This window comes from Rissa tridactyla, chromosome 6, assembly GCF_028500815.1.
Source record: "Rissa tridactyla isolate bRisTri1 chromosome 6, bRisTri1.patW.cur.20221130, whole genome shotgun sequence".
Classification (NCBI taxonomy): domain Eukaryota; kingdom Metazoa; phylum Chordata; class Aves; order Charadriiformes; family Laridae; genus Rissa; species Rissa tridactyla.
Genome location: NC_071471.1, coordinates 31,984,268 through 31,993,692, shown reverse-complemented (window position 1 = coordinate 31,993,692; position 9,425 = coordinate 31,984,268).

Sequence of the window (9,425 nt, the reverse complement as noted above, 5' to 3'; positions counted from 1 at the left end):
AATAAAGAACAAGGAGGTGATATGAAAATTGCAGCAATGCATCACTTCTTTCTGTATTTTCAATACCACCTAGTTGTTTATACCCAGAGTACACTAGAGCAATCAAAAGGCTGCTGTAACTCAACAGCTGACATTACAGATGTGATACAGACCTTATTTACCCAGATGCTGTGCCAGCACCATTACATCAGTTGTGTATGAATTCAATAACGTAAGTCACAAATAGTGTAGGAAGCCGAACTGTCAGATGCGGTCACTGGTAAGAAGTCAGTAGCACAGCGTGCCTGGCAGGAGTCCTGGTGTAGAGGGTGCATACCCTCTTTCTCCGTGGGCAACTGCTATTGCTTTATGTGACTGTGCCTACCCTTCTAGCCTGTCCGGCCTCAAGCATACTAGGGGCACACTCAACAGCCGCAGGGACACAGCTGCATGTCCCCAGCACATCCCTGCAAGCAGCACGGAGGGCACTCAGGGCGGCTGGCCAGCTTGAACTTTAGCTGTGTTTAAGCAAGACCTTTCTGACTATTTACAGATGGTAAAGTTGTAAAGATAACCTTTAACACTGGACACGCATAAAATGCTTCTCTGGCACTTCTATGGTTGCCTCTGCACTTTGTCCCACACAGCAACTCGTAACATATATGTAAACCTGAAAATAACATGTGTAAGCCTGGAGCCTATAAACACAGCTATGATGGATGCAGAGCATCAGCCAGGCAAAACCATCAGACAACAACAATCCTACAACAGGAGAGAGGGAAATCTGACAGAGTCCAGTCAGACAGGTTGTTCATTCATTGTATTCTGAGCAATAAATCAGAAAAGAAGCCAAAATAAACTTTCAGTAGTCTCCTACCCATCACTCCTCTTTTGAGAAGGCAGCGCTTCTCCTGGAAAAGAGAAGCCTTGCTCTTTACTGATGACTAATATGCTTATTGTCATATGAAACCATCATTCTTGCCTTGCTCTCAGGGCCCTGTTTCTGACACTGCTGTTGCAGCAAGCAAAGTGCAAGAACAGCAGCGTGCATCAGTCCTCGCGGCAAGACAGGAAACCTCCAGCAGATCCACCCTTCCTTCCTGCGCACCCCAGCCAAGTCACACACCCCAGGCAAGGGCAGCTCGTCAGCACCAAGACAGCTGAAACAAGCATTCTGCAAGTAAATTTAGAGTTTCTCATAGAATACAACCATTTCGCAGAATCTCTGAAAAGCTACATTCATTGTAAGTCAAAACATGAGACAACACATGGTAGGAAAAGCACTCAGATTAATCGTTTTCATAACATTTATCTAATTCTTGACTTTACCTCAACCTTAAGGAAATGAAAGAGTCCCAAATTTACACAAATCTTGTTTGGACCTACAAAGACCATTATTTATTTAGCTAGTTATTTGCAAAGAATAAGCAGCCTCTGAAACCACAAAACTGCTGTCCGAATGTTACAACATATTGAAAGCCCAAAACAGTAAAGCTGACATGGCAAATGATAGATCTTAGGACAACATCTGGACCCACACTTTTAACTTTGTAATCTTTTAACTCTTTTTTCCCCTTACAAAGATAAACAAAAAGGCAGCACAACTCCCCCTACACAACATTACCTCTAGCAATCAAAAAACTCCTTCTTCAATGCACATAACAGTGGCCAAGATTATTTTCTTCATAAATATTGTTGCATTTTTTTAAACTGCAAAAAGCAAACCACCCGCAGGAGCTGTTTCTCTGTGCATGGGGTGAGCGATTGTGTTTGGATATTTCCTCTGGACAGACCCAGTTCAAACAGGACTGACTTGTCAGGGGCCGTTATTCACAGCCACCTTCCTTCACACCCTGCTAAGCAGAGCAGCATTTACGTGAAGTGGCTAGAAAGTGTTTGTTCTTTCTGCCAGTAATAAAAAAAAAAAAAAAAACAACCAACCAACCCACCCTAAAACAACCCCCACACAACAAAAACCCCCTCTGGCTGCATTGTGTGTCAGAGTACACAGTTCTAGGCCATGAGACTGAACGGAATCATTAAATACAGCTTGATGCTCTTTAACCCAGTGGGGCTGTTGGCAGCAAAGGAAACCAGAGGTTCTGCAGGCATGGCAAATTGGCAACGTTTTAATTCCCACTCTTTAAAATTTCTCTTTGCTTTACAATGGTATCATTTAGGATCTATTTTTATTCAAATCCCTGATGAGACCGATTCAGGTCTATAAAGACCAATGCAAAATTCTTTAGCTCAGCAGGAGTATTACAGGCTAAAGTAAACAAGCTACAAGGGTATATTTTTCTTGGCTATTTTCTCCACTGCTATTAGTATTTACAGGCAGACTGAAAAGTCACATCTTTTTCCTATAACAGCTTTTTCCAGGCCGATTTGCTACCTAATCCAAAATCCAAATCTCTCAGAGTTGCCACATTTAGACATACTCCAAACTCCCAACATCTGACAGACACTGACAAAGACACAATCAGTCAGAACAACAGTGCCACCTGACTATCTGGAGCAGTCAGAGAGGAAGGTAAGGCAAGCCAGCTTTTTTTTCCCCATTTACCCTGGGTCCAGCCTAACTAGTGGCTGAAACTGTATGAACCATGCCAGCAGCGTATCAGTAAATTGTGAGGAGTGATGCTGTGCTGCCAGCTTGCCCTCGTCCTGGCTGTGCAACACGCAGCCGATGCCGTGACATCCTTCTGGAGAGGCAGAGTTGGGAGTGGGACAGGGACATAAGACATGGCTGGCTCCCCCGATGCCACCAGACGCCTGCCCTTGCCCAGGAGCAATGGCTAGCACACAGTGCTGGGCAGCTTGCCGTGGGACGTGCAGCAGCAATAAATAGGATGCAAACAGCCCAATGTCCCTTCATTTTCTGATGTTGATGGCCACTTAGGAAGTGCCTAACTGGTTTCAACCATTTAAGATTTATTTGCATTAGAGGCAGCATACACTGGGGACTGTGTATACTTCTTCTGGGACTGACCTAGGAGTAAGAAATCCCGCAGCACATTCAGTGATCCAGCTAATCAGAAAGCGTTCTCCACACCATTACCATTGGCAGGCAGAGCCGGTGCCGCTGCGCTGATCCCTGCAGAGGAGCACCATGCAGAACATTCTATGATACTTCACAAACAATTTTAATGGGAAATTATTTCTACAGCCAGTAGGATGAAACTATGGGAAACCTCTACAGAAGCTACAGTGTTAGGAAGCCTAAGGCCTTCCAATAACAGAAAACTAAAGGATAGAGGATCATTTCTCCGTTCCTACCCATGACACGTCTTCTATTGGCAGATGAACCGCTCAGAGGACTGCAGGAATTATTCTTAGTTCTATCGCAACCAGAGTCTACTCACACCATCTTTTTTATTAGAGCAAATTTTTTCATTAGAGGGTATTTTACTTCAATTCCGCATCCTCGAATTTCTCACATCTTTTTAGCCTCATGCCAGTTGTCAGTCACACTGGTATCTGCACAGATAGAGGCAGCACAGGTCTCCCCTTTACTCCTGAAGCTCCCTGTCTATTTACACATGCGTCAGCCCCAGTAGGAAGGCATCCCACCACCAGGCACTTGGTTGTTGAATGTGGAAGGATGTATCGGTATTTCAGTTGTAGGGATGCTTTTAGGAGAAGAGCTGCCCTTGGCCCTTACCCATCTCTCAACCCAAACATTGCTCTGGGCAGTTGGCAACAAACAGAAGTCAGTGAAACTCTCACACCACAAAGCTCACCACATGGCAGTCCTCACGGTTAAGTTTTACAAAGGCTAAGTTTGACAATCTCCAAGAAAGTAGAGCTGATGCTGTTCAGAAGTGCCAAATTCCCCCACAAGCTCATGTTCAGGGAATTACAGAAGTTGCTATTTATCTGAATTTTTTAAAAAGGGAAAAGATATCACATATAAAAAAATAGAGAGGTGGAAAGGGGTAAAATTTTGTAACTGCCAGTGACAAACATTCCATGAAAAAGAGAATAAGTTGTAGCAGATGCTTTGTCCAGAGATGCCATGGAGTGGGAGGGCCCAGCACTAAAATTAGGCTCTGCTTCCAAGTTGGTGCTAGTCTGCAGAAATACAAAAGATGGTCTGAATCTCCTCTCCAGAAAACAAATGCATCCCTGTCACTGAGAAGTTACCTGCAGCAGGAGCTGGAGCGCAGGGAGCTGTGAATCAAGGACAGACAACAGAATAATATCCATAATATCTTTCTTTGCTCCACATGGGTGCCAAGGGACAAGGAGGTATCGGGGCTTCAGAGAAGCCCTTCTTCAGTTCCTACTGTCACAAATGGTGATGTACTTTATGGTTCTCCTGAAAGTAACAGAATTGGTACAATCACCAGTGTAAAACCTAATATAAGCTCTAGAGGACTCAAAGACTATGATACAGGATCCCCGACAAAAGTTGCTACTTTAAAATCAAAAGCTCATCAGCCATTTCAGCACATGCAGCTTGCATTTCTACTGAATCTTATGTATTCTTAAGTAAGAGAGCATTGTCTTAAATAATTCAACCTTCGTAATCTGTCAGTCTGGTTAAAAACATTGAAAACAATTTTATACTGCGCTCTGAAAGACTTTAACAGCTGTCTCTCCTCATTGCAGAAAGACTGGGATTTACATATCAAATCCTAAACCCAAATCTAAAATTTTAGGCTTTAAGTCAAATAAAAATAAACAAAAATGAAAGGAGGAGAGGGCTTACAACGACAAAAATATTTATCTTGCAATATTTTGATCATTCATGATTTGGAAAACATACAAAACAAATTAATGGGAGCGTCCTGTTTTGGAACAAATGACTGTGGTGATGCACCCCTTCACAGCATTCACAGAAACTGCCATCACTGCTTCACCTTTCCTAGAAGCAAACTTGACAGAACCATAGCTATATCACATTATTTGTAGGGTAAACTTAAGCAAAACCTTAAGCCAACTTCAACAGTATTACACCAGAAACCAGTCCATCTCTTAAGAGTCAGACCACAGCTGTAAACCAGTATATGTCTGGTTTCGTAATGGATCCATTCAGATTAGCTCAGAATATGACCTTCCAGCTTTAGGTTGAGGATGTTATGCCCAAAACAAGTTAAGCAACAAAAAAGGAACACCAGGAAACAAGTATCAAAGAAAACTTTAAGAAATATGGCACTTTGATAAAAACCCAAATGCAAAACCTAGAGACAAAAAAATGCTAAATTGTTTTTATGAATTGGTTAGTTACCATAGTCTTGATCACCTAGCATCATCTGATAGCAGCTGCATGTAAATTAAATTTCTGCTGCATAGCACTCTCGATAGTGTGAGTGCATATATATCTAGTTATGCATATAAAGCAGCAATTTCTGATTTATTACGTGCAGCTCCTAGATGACTGCCAAGTCACCAGAATTTGGTATATATTGAATGGGTGCAATCTGAACAAAGAACCTGTAAATATTCACGATATGCAAACCTTATTCATCCACCCAGTATATGTCTTCTATAAAATCAAACTCCTTCCTGTTTTCTATTAAAGGAAGACTGTCACCAGCAGAAATAATAAATCATATTCCTGCCTCATGCTGAGGAAACCACTGCATGACTTAAATGGCCCCAGAGAAGCCACTTTTATACCAACTTGAGTTACTTCCAAAGTCAAATCATGGTCGATTAAAAAAAATACTATATTGTAGCAGTTCATCTCAAACCCAGGAAAAACATGGCTGGAAAAGATGCATTAAGCATGATTTTAATTTTGATTTTATTTTTGTATCTGACACAGAAAAAAGTTATAATAATGTCAAACATTCAGACACCATGCATATACATTTCTAAAAATCAAATGCACAGAAAGGAAAACTATTCTTTCCTCACTGTGAAAATAAATGTTACTGTGAAAATAAGATCCAACCAGTTCTGAATGACAGCACCTGACAGGTGACATCAAACTAAAAGTCTCGATTGTCATTTAGTGAACAAGGAGGGAAAAACAAAAGTACATTATGCAAACCATAAAAATAATTAAAATTTTTGATATTATTGAATTTATGGGAAAAGACTCGGATATCCTAAAATGATCACAATGTTGCATTGGAAAGAACTTTCTTCTTCTCTACTGGTCGCTAAATAGAAAAATAACATCAAAAATTCAAGCTACATGGAAGGAGAAACAGTTGCAACATAAGGTTGCTCAGCAAATAAAAAAAATACTGCATTAGATTAAAATGAGAAATATTTTCATTTTCGTTCCAGCACCTCCACATTTAATTTAGATAAATTTTAATATTTAAAATAAGAGGTCTTAGTGCAAAATATTTTTAGCACTTCCTAGCTGAAACTTGGTTTTGAAAATACGAAACAAAATGTTCTTCATCATTTCCCCCGTGTCCTCCCCCACCCCATGCAAACTGCTCAATGTGTTCAGCTCAGACTGTGGAACGGCTTTGGTCCCTTTTTTCACCCCTGCATTCAAAAGAGAAATTAAAAGAAGAACCTTTCTTACACCAGGTCTTCTGTGGTTAAACTAAAAACTCTGTCCACTACATCCAGTATTTGCAAAATATGTTCCAGTTATCCCCATGTGTAAACTGGTCCCATCAGCTATGCAGGTACATAGGTTTGAATGGAATGTGAATTCCAGTAGCCAAATTAGGAATCCTCTTTTCACACCCCACTGTGGTAATCATAAAAGAGACTAAATTGGTCACCATCATTTGAAATACTGTATGAAAAAGGATTCCAGTTTTTACAGTTGAAGGTGAATGGCAATATTGCTGAAAGAAAACTAAATTATTAAGCCCTTTGAAATACCTGTAATACGTTATAATTGGATTCTCTCACCTCCACACATCCTCTCCTATCTGGCACACTGCCCTCACTCAGTACTTATCCATTTGCACAAACAGTCACCATTTTCTGATAAACTATTACTGCCTTTCTCCACCGTTTTTTCAACAGATTATAGTTAGCTCCAAGCAGCTTGTCACCTTTCTTATTAGAGGAAAAGCCTCAAAATGAGGAATCATGATTATGACAAACAGGTGCCCAAAAGCCAAAGAAATAAGAAAGAGCTGGACTGCAGAAGCCTGCTGCTCAGCCTGGGAGAGTTCCATGCCTTCAGCAGCTCCTCACTGAGGTCAGTACTTTGACTATTAGGATGCTTAAAAGCTAAGTGAAATCTTTGTGGACCTAAAACTGACTTTAGTCCCTGCAGGGAGGTAAGATCCTGAGCTGGTGTAAATGGGATATCCTGGGCCATACTGCAGTTCAGGCCAGGAACCCAGCAGAATCCCAATCTCTCTGGTCTTTTTTGTTTGGTTGGTTGGTTTGTGTATGCGTGATTAAAAAACTGCTGGACAAACTCCTTAATAATGAAGAGCCTCACCTATTAGCATTTCTACACTCTAGAGCAAACCTCCTTCTCATCCTTTTGTACCTTTTTGTTGTTTTCCTACAGAAGCAGCATTTTATTGCTGTCAGCCTCCTCCTGTCTCGAACAGTCACGTTCACATCTCAAATTTAACGCAACTCCTGCTGCCGTGGGAAGCACAGAGCATCCAGGGTGAGCTGCAATTAAAAAATTATCGGTACTGATTTGCAGGCCAGCTGTAATCGCAAATACTTGGACTATTTATCTACTCTATGCAAGAGTAAATCAGCCTTTCCCTTGCCTTTTCATTTTCTAAGAAAATCAACCCCTTTTTCAATATTCCCAAGAACGATTCATTGCTTTAACTGTCAATAGCATGGCATTAAAAAAAAAAAAAATTACTGTTCAGTAATGAAATTACCTGCAGTCCTATGCAGACAATTTATGAATGAGATAAGCTATAAAAATTCACCAGCCCCATCATGCAGGAGAGGAGCTGGTGGATCCAGGTACCTTCGAGGTGCTGGGAAAGACCAAGGAGGTCTGAACAGACCTGAGAAAGACCGAACTGCTTATGGGGCTTGAAGGAGGTCGTCAATAAAAGCCTCACCCCGGGCAGATAGCAGGGACAGCAGCAGCATCTCAGAAAAGCTGGTGCAACTTGACCAAAAAGATTACTAAGGAGAGAGCCTGAGCGTGAGGTTAAAAAGGAATACGGGCGGCTTAGAATAAAGATTAGTATCAGCAAAAATCAAGAAAAAAGGCAACGTTTTCACCAATCCTCTCTCACGCCCCTTATTTGCATTTTCCGATGCCAGCTTGCTGGTACAACATGGAAATGGTTTGACCAAGTGATGTATCTGCAGGTTTCTATGGTGATCAGCACATAAATTGCCTGCCCAGCCGTGTGTGAAAGAAACCATCCATTTCAGAAACTGAAAATTCTATGCAGAGAGAAAACTGTTCCCTGAGTCAGGCTATCAAAGGATTGTACTGCATGACAGAAAGCCCAGGGCTTATTTCCCAAGCTGGAGATCTCTATTGGTATAGAAGCGTGGGACAGTGCAGCTACGTGGTAACTCAGAAGATGACAAAAAATAATACTAATTACCACTAAATTATTACACTACATAATTTAAAAATATTGATACACACAAAATACATACAAAATATTTCTAAATAACTGAAATATTGATTTATACAGTAATACTTGAAAAGCCTGTAAATAGACAAAAATTGGCTGATTACACATGGCTGAGGGGTGTGTTACTCCCTCAGATGCCCCTGTGAGAGGGAGAGCTTGGAGATGAGCCCTTGGGGAAACTGCTGAGCTACAGATAGGATTTTGCAGGCAGTTAGATACTCGAAGGTGTGACAGAAGCTTAGACTTTTTCGTTTGTTTTACACTTTTCTTGAAAGAGGTGCCTTGAAAATGTTTGCCGTCTACCCCGATACAGACAAAAAGGCTCCACACAACCAGCAGAGAGGGTGCTCACCCTTCCATTTCATAAGGGTAGAGATGGGGAGGATTTCACATTCCTTAGATGACCTTCACCTAGAGTAGAAAGAAAATGGCAAATAAGGATCTGATACTACAAAATTTGATGGGGAAGTTTTTAAAGGCATTAAAAATGATGCAAAGACTAATTCTGACAAAGTAAGATTATTGTCATCATTACTATTAAGAAAAGGCAACATAGGACAGAAAGGGTTGTTAGAAGATCTGAAGCCAATAAAAAGTGCTCTGGAGACACAGTGAAATTCCTGTACTGAAGCTCATGCTTTCTTTAATGAAGTACCTGGATCTGAGATTCTGCCAGTCTCTTTAATTAAACAAATCACCTATACATAAAGAGAAAAGTTGGAGTAGAGCAGAAAGGGCTGGCTTATGATAGTAAGCCAAAGAAATTAATTTCCTTGAATTTCTGTCACGGCCTCAATCCCAGAACAAGAATGCTTGACAAGAGTAAATTATGGTCAAATACATATGATCAAAGTTAACACCAAGAATAAACAGTAAATAGGAATTTCTTTCAAGCTTTGAATCATCTGTACTTGGGAGTCTTGCCACTGGTTTCAGATCAAC